The 9595-nt window shown below is 50.3% G+C and overlaps 1 non-coding gene across 1 annotated transcript; it reads left to right on the top strand.

Annotated features, from left to right (window-relative positions):
* The first annotated feature begins 282 nt into the window (after nucleotides 1-282).
* TRNAW-CCA (transfer RNA tryptophan (anticodon CCA)) lies at nucleotides 283-354 on the top strand. The gene has a single exon. It is a non-coding gene; the product is annotated as a tRNA-Trp (tRNA).
* Nucleotides 355-9595: the final 9241 nt, after the last annotated feature.

Here is a 9595-nt window from a genome sequence, read left to right on the forward strand (position 1 = left end):
AGGATAATGGCTTGAGGAAAATATCAGAGATAAACGTCATCACCTTAATCTCTGATGTTTTCCTATTTTCCTATATTTTCCAAATCCTCGGTTCTCAATTCAATCAAAATATTCTGTGGGACGTTGAGATTAATGAAGGGTGCACCTCACATGGCAAAAAAAGGGAAATAAAAAATAATGGAGGTTTTTTTCTTCCCATTTAACCCAGAAACTATATAAGACATATACTGCCGGGCACTCGGTAAGTTTGTAATAAGTAAAGTCACAAGACAAGGATCACCTGACCTCGTGGCGCAACGGTAGCGCGTCTGACTCCAGATCAGAAGGTTGCGTGTTCAAATCACGTCGGGGTCAGAATTTTTTTTTTATGTCTGATAGCTGTGAAAATCAATACATTGAACAAATACTGGAGGATGGGAGCGGAGTCTGAATTTTAGGTCCACTGCATAGATAAATATGAGATAAATAATAGATAAAGAAGTATCCATTGTCCCTTAACATCCCTATCTATTAACTTCCCATATATTTATTTATCTATCTATCTATCTATCTATCTATCTATCTATCTATCTATCTATCTATCCTTCTTACGGAGCCACTCCTTAGTTACCCTGGCTGTGTATTTTAGGTTATTGTCATGCTGGAAGACCCAGTCATGACCCATCTTCAAGGCTCTTACTGAGGGAAGGAGGTTGTTGACCAGAATCTTGTGATACATGACCCCATCCATCCTCCCTTCACTACGGTACAGTTGTGTTCCTGTCCCCTTTGCAGAAAAGCACCCCGAAAGTATGATGTTTCCACCCCCATGTTTGTATTGTTGGGATCATGTTTTAAGGGTTGTACTTATACATCTTCTTTCTCCAAACACGACGAGTGGAGTTGATGCCAAAAGTTCTATTTTGGTCTCATCTGACCCCATGGCCTTCTCACATGCCTTCTCTTGGTCATCCAGATGGTCATTGGCGAACATCAACAAGCATGGACATGTACTGGTGTGATTAGGGGGGCCTTGTGTGCCCTACAGGATATTAATTCATGACGGCATAGTGTGTTACTAACTATAATCTTTGAGACTGTGGTCCCAGCTCTATTCAGGTCATTGACCAGGTCCTCCTGTGTAGTTCTGGGTTGATTCATGACCTTTCTCAGAATCATCCTTACCCATTGAGATGAGATCTTGCATGGAGACCCAGACGGCATAAGATTTATAGTCATCTTGTATTTCTTCCATTTTCTAATAATTGCAACAACAGTTGTTGCCTTCTCACCAAGCTGCTTGCCTTTTATCCTCTAGCTCATCCCAGCTTGTGCAGGTCTGCATTTTTGTCCCTGGTGTCCTTAAACAGCTATTTGGTCTTAGCCATGGGGGAGAGGCTGGAGGGTGATTAATTGTGTGGATAGGTGTCTTATATAAAAGTAACGAGTGCAAACAGGTGCAATTAATACAGGTAATACAGTGCAGAGTAGGAAAAAAAAAAATAACAGGTCTGCTAGAGCCAGAATTCTTGCTGGTTGGTCAGTGATAAAATACTTATTTCATGCAATACAATGCAAATTAATTATTAGATAGATTGAATGAAAGATGGAAGGAAAACAGAAAAGGAAAGAAAGAAAGAAAGAAAGATGGAAGGAAAGAAAGATGGAAGGAAAGAAAGAAAAAGGGAGGGAAAGAAAGATGGAAAGATAGAAAGGAATCAAGAAAGAAAGAAAAATGGAAGGAAATGAAGAAAGAAAGAAAGAGAGAAAGACAGAAAGAAAGAAAGAAAGAAAGACAAAAAGAAAGAGAGAAAAAGAAAAAAATGGAACAGCACAGGGCATCAGCAACATGGGTGCAGGGAACCCTACATAAACCAATATCTAGTGATAAATTAGCACAAAAAGAGATAGACATTAGATAGATAGATAGATAGATAGATAGATATCAGATGATTACATATATAGGTAGTTTAGATTTTCCACACCTTTTGTATTTGCCTTTCTTTATTGTATCCGGAATTAATTGGGTTTTGCAGCTAGTAAAATATTTGCATTTGGACAGTGGCAGAAGTGAAGGGTGGGACACTTGTAAACTCCATTGTTGTCCCCTTTGACCCATCTATGGGGGAATTAAACACAGCTTATCCTCTTAATCCATTATATCTGTGGGGTCCATTGTGATTCTCTCATTTTTGGCTTTAAAGAGCCTAAATCCTATCTCTTTCTTTGACTGACCACTCCTTAGAGATTCACTCCGCTTTAATTCGCCATCAAGCTTCTTCAAACTCATCTCATCGGCTTTATAAAGTCCATAAAATTGGTTTAGGCTTCCATAGAAACAGGAGATTACAGCGAAAAATCCCTCGAAAGAGGAAATGCCTTCATCATGAGTAGATAGGGACTGATGCTACGAAGACAAAAAGAACAACATGGATCAGACCAGAGGTCCACACACCATGGCGGAGGGTCACGTAATCACACATCATACTACAAGACTACATTGTAAGCTGAAAGGACACAAAATGACACCAGATCTGATCTAACCATAACTCAACATCCGTCTATATAATCAATATGTCCAAGCTATTATAGAAATCCATATAGAACAATCTTTAGAAGGTTTTTTGGATAGCATTTTTAATTAGTGGTTAATGGTTTCAAAGTTCTCTCGTAATAGGAATTTTAGATAGAAAGAGATAGATGAATAAAGTTTGGACACATCTCTTTATGAAATTGTTTTCTCTATTCTTATTGGATTGTGCACACTGTGGATTCAGACTCATGGCAGCAAGACCACAAAGGAGCACACTTGGGAATAATGGCCAAAAAAAGTGTGAAACAAACCACCTGAGATCCCCCTCACCCCTTTACTCTAACTTTTTTACACCCCTTTTGCATTCTCTCAAGCAACTTTCTTAGTTCATCACCTGGAATATGACTTCCAATGAACAGGCATGCCTTCTCAAGATGTCATTTGTGGAATCACTGGCCTTCAGAAAGTGTTTGCGATTATCAGGTGTGTTTTGTAGAGGCAGTATTGGTACACAACTTCATACTGTGCTGAGCCTATTCCACAACAGTTCTTAGCCAGGAATATTGCAAAAACCGATCAACTGAGCAAGGAGAAACAACCATTCATCATTACTTTAAGACATGAAAGTCATTCAATCTGGAAATTTGCTAGAACCTTGAAGGTATCCTTGTAATCTTGAAGTGCAGTCATAAAAATAATCAGTCATGAGCACATTCAATAACTATGATGAAACTAGCTCTCATGAGGACTGGCCCAGGGATGGAGAACAAAGTTTACCTCTTCTGCAGAGGATAAGTTCATCAGAGTTACAAGCGCTCATAAATGATGTGTAGGGTGGTGCAGTGTGGTAGTTGCAGGCAAGGGATTGACTGGCTGGGCTCGAGGACTTGTGTGGTGCAAGTTATCCTTTTTAAGTCACATAATTAGTAAATTGAGTCCACCTGTATGTAATTTCTTCTCTGTATAATTACAGCTGTTCTGTGAAGGACTCAGTGTTTTTTTGAGAACATTAGAGATCGAACAACATAACAAAAACCAGGGACCACACCAGACAGGTTAGAAATAAAGATGAGGAGAAAAGTAAAGCAGGGTTAGGTTATAAAAAAATAGCCCAAGCTCTGAACATCTCAAAGAGCTCTCTTCAATCCCTCATCCAAAAATAGAAGGAGTACGGCACAACTGCAAACCTACCAAGACATGGCCATCCACCAAAACTGACATCCCAAGAAGGAGAGCACTAATGAGAAGCAGCCGAGAGGCCCATGGTAACTGGAGGAGCTGCAAAGATCACAGCTCAGAGTAAGAATCTGTCCACAGGACAACTATTAATCCTGTACTTTAGAAATCTACTCTTTTTGGAAGAGCAGCAAAAAGAAAACCATTTTTTGAAAGCACGTTATTAAAAAGTTCTATTTGTAGTTAGCAAAAAGCTATAGAGGGGACACAGCAAGGATGTGGAAGAAGGTTTTCTGGTTATATGACACTAAAGTAGAACTTATGGGGCTAAATGCAAAATGCTATGTGTGGCGGAATACTAACACGGCACAACACCCTAAAAACACCATCCTCATAGTCACACATGGTAGTGGCAGCATCCTGTTGTGGGGGTACTTTTCTTCAGAAGGGGCAGGGAAGCTGGTCAGAGGTGATGAGAAAATGGATGGAGCTAAATACAGGACAAATTTGGAGGAAAACCTGTTAGAGACAGAAAAATACTTGAGACTGGGGCATTGATTCACCTTCCAACAGGACAACAATCCTAAACATCTGGCCAGAGCTACAATGGAGGATTTAGCACCTGCAGTAGCACAGGAGCCCCAAGCGGGAGCGGGCCCCTAGAGCTTGAAAACGTGTTAACCCCTTAGCGACCTATGACGTACTGGGTATGTCATAGCTCCCTGGTACTTAAGGACCCATGACATACCCAGTACATCATGGCAAGATCGCTGCAAATATCTTAGATATCTGATAGATAGATGTCTGACCTCAGGAGGGGTGGTGTCTCCTAACCAGACATAAGGAGGCTGTGATTGGCTGAGCGGCGTTTGTCATCCAATCACAGCCACTGTAATGTTACAGCCATTGAAAACTGCTGTAACATTAAAATCAAGCCATGTTTAGTGCAGCTGTAGCATCGATCATTGGCTGGAGCTGGGTGACCTCAGTTTCACCCGCCCCCAGCTCTGATTGGAGAGACCGGCCTTGTGACTGATTTCTCCAATCACTGTGGATCTGGGGCCAGAGACTTCAGCTTCACTCCGGCGTCTGTGGAAGATGAGGAGAGTGATCGGTAAGTTTAAAGACACTGTCTCCTTTCAGCCGCCGCCATTGCTCCAGCCCCACCCATCAGCCGCCGGCTGCAACAGTCACTGCCCCAGATCCACCGTCACTGAAACCATCTGCTGTGTCCCCTCCATCTGCCACCGCTCTCCCCCTTCAGCTGCTGCCCCCTCCCTCATCTGCTGCCCCCCTCCCACATCTGCTGCCCCCTCTCCCCACCTGCTGTGACCCCCCACCTGCTGTGACCCCCCACCTGCTGTTGTCGCGGGTGGAAGAGGGGACGCTGCGCTCTCCCACTGCTCGGATCCGACTGCTGCTGCTACTGCTGCTCGGTGGTGGCTCGAGCGGTGGGCCGGATTCCGGGGACTCGAGCGGCGTTCCTCGTCCGTGAGTGAAAAGGGGATGGTTTGGTTTTAGGGATATTGTCCGTGACGCCACCCACGGTTGTGGTGAGGTTGCGACACCACCGCTGCTCTGAACGGGGATCCCGGGAGTGGTGACAGGGAGCAGCTTGGATGTTAGTTCTCCCCTCCGTGGGTAGGGGGATTGGTTGTCCCGGGGCCCAGTGAGGGTTAGGGATGGATGGCAGGCAGGTTACGGGGCCTGGCGAGGTGCAGGGTCGCGAAGGCAGCGCTGTGCCGCACGGCACGGTGGTACTCACTCAGCCAATGATGTACACAAAGTCTCCGGTAAAACAAACGGCTGGATGGACGGGTCCCACAGACGGTTGCGGTGTTTCTCCTCCCAGCAGGTTGATGGTGACTGCCTTTCCCTGCACCTGTGTAGTGTAAACGGTTCCAATGGGTTCCCACCGGTAACCCGCTCCCCAGCTTGAAGGTTGCTGAAGGAGCCCCTTTTGCCCGCAGGCTCTGGCCCTGGGAACTGTAGCCTTGGCGGTGACTGCATTTCCCTCTCTCGGTTGGACTGTTGCCTTCTGTCGGGACTTGGCTGCTGGGAAACCCCGGAGGTTCCCTTCGCTAACGGATTTGACAATTTCAACGGCGACTCCAAGCCTTGTCGGGGTCCGTAAGCCCTGCCGCTTGGGACTGGCTTCTCTTTGCGTACCGGTCCGGTACCGCCGGGCCACCGCCCGTCCACGGTCCTTGCGGTTAGCTCCGATAGGCCTCTCCTGCAGACGGTCACCACCATCTGCCAACCTTGCTGTACCGTCCGGGCCACACACCCGGACCAACTTCAGACTCCTCAACTGCCACTTCCAAAACTCCAAAACTGTCTGATCTCTTTTCCCGCCTCCAGGACTGTGAACTCCTCGGTGGGCGGAACCAACCGCCTGGCCCGCCCCCTGGTGTGGACATCAGCCCCTGGAGGGAGGCAACAAGGGTTTTTGTTTGACTTTGGTGTGCCTGACCGGGAGTGTGGGGTTTGTTGGTGTAGTGCCTGTGACGTCCTGGCTTGTCCATGGCGCCACATTCCCCCTTAGTAAAATGCAGACCGTCCGCGGGCTGCCCGTCCATCACCGGTTTTATTTTCACAACTGAAAAGAGATAAACGGTAAAACATATAAAAACATTTTGCAATCTTCCCACATCGGGAGGCACATTCTTAAACGTTGCTAACGGTAATGGCTTCCGCTCTCTCCCACCCAAGCAACCTGGCCTTGATGCTGCCCCTAAGCAAGTGGGCAGCACCCCTTGACCCCAGTCCAGTACAAGTTACCTGAGTGGGTTCTGTCCTTTTCAGGGGACCCACGTCCATGGGGAACCCCTGAAACCCCCGGAGGATCGCCACCGGTTGCGGTAGTGGCGGGCCTGGGCCATCTCTTACCTCCAGGCCCATCCTCCAAACCAGCCTCTCCGGAGGCGGGTAACGGTTTAGCCATACAAACATATTTATTTACACACCACAAGTTCGTGGTTGCCCTGCCAGTTCTCGGGCTTGTCCGTGGTAGTTTCTATGCATAACTTTTAAACAGTCCCCACGGGGACAACAGTTGCTGGCAACGACCGGTTCTAATCAGGGTTTGTCAATCAGGTGAACTTCGGTTGATCACTCTTATCATCTGTTAAAACTTTCAAAATGGTACTTTCAACACACAAAGTCGGTGGTCCCAACGGGGACAACTTGCAACGGGACTCCGCTGCCATTACTCGGACTCTTCGGCTGAGGCAGCCCCATCCTCCGCCACTAGCATATCGAACATGCAGTGACAGGCCTGCTGTGAAAGGGGTGCCTGATATCCGTTCCCACCAGCGCACGGGGTGTAATAAACCACCGGCTCCCCCTCGTAGTGGAGACGCTCACTCGCCTCCTCGGGTTCAGGTGTGGGCTCGGCGCCGGGGCCGGAGTCGTTATCCTTCATCCCCGCGCCAGGCGGGTTGCCGCCCGCTGCCACAGTTTCCAGGCCACCGACATCCAGCACAACAGATTCAGCTGTAGTAACACGGGGTAGCAGATCGGGTTGGTCAACACTGAGGTGCCTCATGAGTAACGGCAGGGACGACGCAAGGGCCGAGACGGGACCGGGCCCCCCAGCCACAGTGGCCGGTCCTGGTAGGACATGGGGACGTGGGTTACCCATCGGCTCCGTCACATCTGCTCCCATCCCATACATTGGGGCAGCTGCAACCAGCATTTCCACCTCATGGGTCCACTGCTTCATCATGAGATATATCTGATGTTGCTGGCGCTGATTGAACTTGACTACTCTGGCCTTCATCCACGCCACGGTCCCGGCCTCGGGCACAGCGCCTGGTGTCATCCTGGCCGGGGCCTCTGATACATCTTCATTAAGGGGCCGCGATCTCGGCGGTCCCCACAGGGGCGATTCAGGACGGCCCCGCGCGTCTGCAGCCAGTCGGTCCACCGGGGCGGATTGGCAGGGTGTCGCTACCGGTTGGACGGATAGCGGGCCTAAAGGCGGGGCGGCAGCCACTAAAGGCCCTGTCACACAAACAGATAAATCTGCGGCAGATCTGTGGTTGCAGTGAAATTGTGGACAATCAGTGCCAGTTTTGTGGCTATGTACAAATGGAACAATATGACCATGATTTCACTGCAACCACAGATCTGCCAAAGATTTATCTCTGTGTGTGACGGGGCCTTAACACGGGTAGCGGGGGAGGAGGCAGGGTGAGCGGGCGGCCGATCCCTCGGGAATACGGGGCATGGGTCTCTTACCCGCTCCTCCGAATCCTCCTCCACCTCGCGTCTCCGCATAGCAGCCACCACATCCGCCATGTCGGTCTCCCACTCCTCCAGGAGGAGCTGCATGTTGGCCTGCAGACGTTTACTCAGCGGGGCGGTCTGGTCTCTCAGCCACGTTGCCGTGCCGGGTGCGGGGGCTTCACTGTTGGCGGTTGGACTGTGCATCTCGGCAATGAGGTTTTCCAGGAACCCAGTATCGCTGCAGAGTCCTGGTGTCCCTGCTTTTATAGCCGCAAGCTACATGCGGCCAGACACCATCAGTCCCCCTCAGTCTCTTTCCGGCTCCTCCTCTACGGGGCAGGGTTTCGGCTTTCGCGCCTTCACTGCTCGAGGAGACGCTCGAGCGGGAATTTTTCGCGCCCAAGATGGCGGCTTCACAAATTTTTTGACCGGACACCTCCGGCGGTCACAAGGCGCACCTTTACCAGATGGCAGAGCGGTAAGATCCTGTTCGTGATGCCAAGTTGTCGCGGGCGGAGGAGGGGACGCTGCGCTCTCCCACTGCTCGGGTCCGGCTACTGCTGCTCGGTGGTGGCTCAAGCGGTGGGCCGGATCCCGGGGACTCGAGCGGAGTTCCTCGCCCGTGAGTGAAAAGGGGATGGTTTGGTTTTAGGGATATTGTCCGTGACGCCACCCACGGTTGTGGTGAGGTTCTGACACCACCGCTGCTCTGGACGGGGATCCCGGGAGCGGTGACAGGGAGCAGCTTGGATGTTAGTTCTCCCCTCCGTGGGTAGGGGGATTGGTTGTCCCGGGGCCCGGTGAGGGTTAGGGATGGATGGCAGGCGGGTTACGGGGCCTGGCGAGGTGCAGTGTCGCGGGGCAGCGCTGTGCCGCACGGCACGGTGGTACTCACTCAGCCAATGATGTACACAAAGTCTCCGGTAAAACAAACGGCTGGATGGACGGGTCCCACAGACGGCTGCAGTGTTTCTCCTCCCGGCAGGTTGATGGTGACTGCCTTTCCCTACACCTGTGTAGTGTAAACGGTTCCAATGGGTTCCCACCGGTAACCCGCTCCCCAGCTTGAAGGTTGCTGAAGGAGCCCCTTTTGGCCCTGGGAACTGTAGCCTTGGCGGTGACTGCGTTTCCCTCTCTCGGTTGGACTGTTGCCTTCTGTCGGGACTTAGCTGCTGGGAAACCCCGGAGGTTCCCTTCGCTAACGGATTTGACAATTTCAACGGCGACTCCAAGCCTTGTCGGGGTCCGTAAGCCCTGCCGGTTGGTGCTGGCTTCTCTTTGCGTACCGGTCCAGTACCGCTGGGCCACCGCCCGTCCACGGTCCTTACGGTTAGCTCCGATAGGCCTCTCCTGCAGACGGTCACCACCGTCTGCCAACCTTGCTGTACCGTCCGGGCCACACACCCGGACCAACTTCAGACTCCTCAACTGCCACTTCCAAAACTCCAAAACTATCTGATCTCTTTTCCCGCCTCCAGGACTGTGAACTCCTCGGTGGGCGGGACCAACCGCCTGGCCCACCCCCTGGTGTGGACATCAGCCCCTGGAGGGAGGCAACAAGGGTTTTTGTTTGACTTTGGTGTGCCTGACCGGGAGTGTGGGGTGTGTTGATGTAGTGCCTGTGACGTCCATGCTTGTCCAGGGTGCCACACTGTGACCCCCCACCTGCTGTGACCA

This window comes from Anomaloglossus baeobatrachus, chromosome 4, assembly GCF_048569485.1.
Source record: "Anomaloglossus baeobatrachus isolate aAnoBae1 chromosome 4, aAnoBae1.hap1, whole genome shotgun sequence".
Taxonomy (NCBI): domain Eukaryota; kingdom Metazoa; phylum Chordata; class Amphibia; order Anura; family Aromobatidae; genus Anomaloglossus; species Anomaloglossus baeobatrachus.